The following is a 2,506-nucleotide window of genomic DNA, read 5'->3' as shown; positions in this document are numbered from 1 at the left end:
AGAGCAGCTTAGGAAAGGAAAGAAAGCGTTTATTTCAATTTACAGCCCATCATCAGGGAAAGCGAGGGGAGGGACATGGAAATAGGAACTGAAACGAAGGCCATGGAGAGACTTTGCCTACTGTCTCGCTTTCCATGGCTTGCTCAGCCTACACTTTTATGTAACCCAGGACCACCTGCCTAGGAATGGCATGACTCACGGTGGGCTGAGCCCTACTATATTAATCACCAGCCAAGAAAATACCCTCAAAGGCATGCCTACAAGCCCATCTGACAGCAACATTTTTCTCAGCTGAAGTTACCTCTTCCTAGATGAGCTTATGTCAAGTCAACAAACAAAACAAAACCAAGCAAAGCTAGTTAGACGTATACTCTATAATATTCAAATGACGATTAAAAACACATAAAGATTCATTTCTCAGAGTCATACCAAATGTTAAGTGATGTGCGGGAAGTCAAGTGTGTCTCATAATTTAGTTCATTTATGTTTTTTTTCAAGACAGGGTTTCTCTATGTAGTCTTGACTGTCCTGGAACTCACTCACTCTGTAGACCATGCTTGTCTCGAATTCATAGAGACCTATCTGCCTCTGCCTCCAGAGTGCTGGGATTAACTATAGAGGCATGTACCACCACCACCTAGCAGCCCATTTAATTTTTAATATCCTTTTTGGGTGTTGGTTTTTATTTTTTCCTGATGACTGAAAACTGAAACCTCTACATTAAAGGCTATACTGTACATATTTCAAAAGTTATTGTCCAGTGGGGCGTGGTGGCGCACGCCTTTAATCCCAGCACTCGGGAGGCAGAGGCAGGCGGATTTCTGAGTTCGAGGCCAGCCTGGTCTACAAAGTGAGTTCCAGGACAGCCAGGGCTACACAGAGAAACGCTGTCTCAAAAAAACAAAAACAAAAAAAAACAAAAACAAAAAAAAATAAAATAAATAAAATAAAATAAAAATAAAAAAATAAGAATGGTCATCACAGGAGCCGGGCGGGGTGGCGCACGCCTTTAATCCCAGCACTNGGGAGGCAGAGGCAGGCAGATTTCTGAGGTTGAGGCCAGCCTGGTCTACAGAGTGAGTTCCAGGACAGCCAGGGCTACACAGAGAAACGCTGTCTCAAAAAAACAAAAACAAAAAAAAACAAAAACAAAAAAAAATAAAATAAATAAAATAAAATAAAAATAAAAAAATAAGAATGGTCATCACAGGAGCCGGGCGGGGTGGCGCACGCCTTTAATCCCAGCACTNGGGAGGCAGAGGCAGGCAGATTTCTGAGGTTGAGGCCAGCCTGGTCTACAGAGTGAGTTCCAGGACAGCCAGGGCTACACAGAGAAACGCTGTCTCAAAAAAACAAAAACAAAAAAAAACAAAAACAAAAAAAAATAAAATAAATAAAATAAAATAAAAATAAAAAAATAAGAATGGTCATCACGATCTCCATTACTCACACAGGGAAGTCACTGCATGAGTCCCTTGGAGGTGTTCCAAGGGTCTGTCTTTTTTGCTGTTGTTGCTTTTTTGTTTTGGGGGGTGGTAGGGTTTTTTGAGTTTTCTTTCTTTCTTTTCTTTTTCTTTTTTATTAGGTCTTTTCTTTATTTACATTTCAAATGTTATCCCCTTTCCTGGTTTCCCCTCCAAAAACCCCCTATCTCATCCCTTCTTCCCCTGCTCACCAACCCACTCACTCCTGCTTCCTGGTCCTGGCATTCCCCTACACTGGGGCATCGAGCCTTCATAGGACCAGAGACCTCTCCTCCCATTGATGACCAATAAGGCCATCCTCAGCTACATATGCAGCTGGAGCCATGTGTACTCTTTGGTTGGTGGTTTAGTCCCTGGGAGCTCTGGGGGTACTGGTTAGTTCATAGTATTGTTCCTCCTATGGGGCTGCAAACCCCTTCAGTTCCTTGGGTCCTTTCTCTAGCTCCTCCATTGGGGACCCTGTGCTCAGTCCAATGAATGGCTGTGAGCATCCACTTCTGTATTTGTCAGGCACTGGCAGAACCTCTCAGGAGACAGCTACATTAGGATCCTGTCAGCAAGCTCTTGTTGGCATTCACAATAGTGTCTGGGTTTGGTGATTGTATATGGGATGGATCCCCAGTTGGATCAGTCTCTGGATGGTCTTTCCTTCGGTCTCTGCTCCACATTTTGTCTCTATAACCCCTTCCATGAGTATTTTGTTCCCCCTTCAAAGAAGGATCAAAGTATCCACACTTTGGTCTTCCTTCTTGAGTTTCAAGTGGTTTGTGAATTGTATCTTGGGCATTCCCAGATTCTGGGCTAATATCCACTTATCAGTGAGTGCATATCATGTGTGCTCTTTTGTGACTGGGTTACCTCACTCGGGTTGATATCCTCCGGCTCTATCCATTTGTCTAAGAATTTCATAAATTGTCCATTGCATAAATGTACCACATTTTCTGTATCCATTCCTCTGTTGAAGGACATCTGGGTTCTTTCCAACTTCTGACTATTATAAATATGGCTGCTATGAACATAGT

This window comes from Mus pahari, chromosome 10 (assembly GCF_900095145.1).
Source record: "Mus pahari chromosome 10, PAHARI_EIJ_v1.1, whole genome shotgun sequence".
In the NCBI taxonomy this organism is placed as follows: Eukaryota; Metazoa; Chordata; class Mammalia; order Rodentia; family Muridae; genus Mus; species Mus pahari.
The sequence above is the reverse complement of the archived record's forward strand: the minus strand, read 5'-3'. Positions refer to the sequence as shown.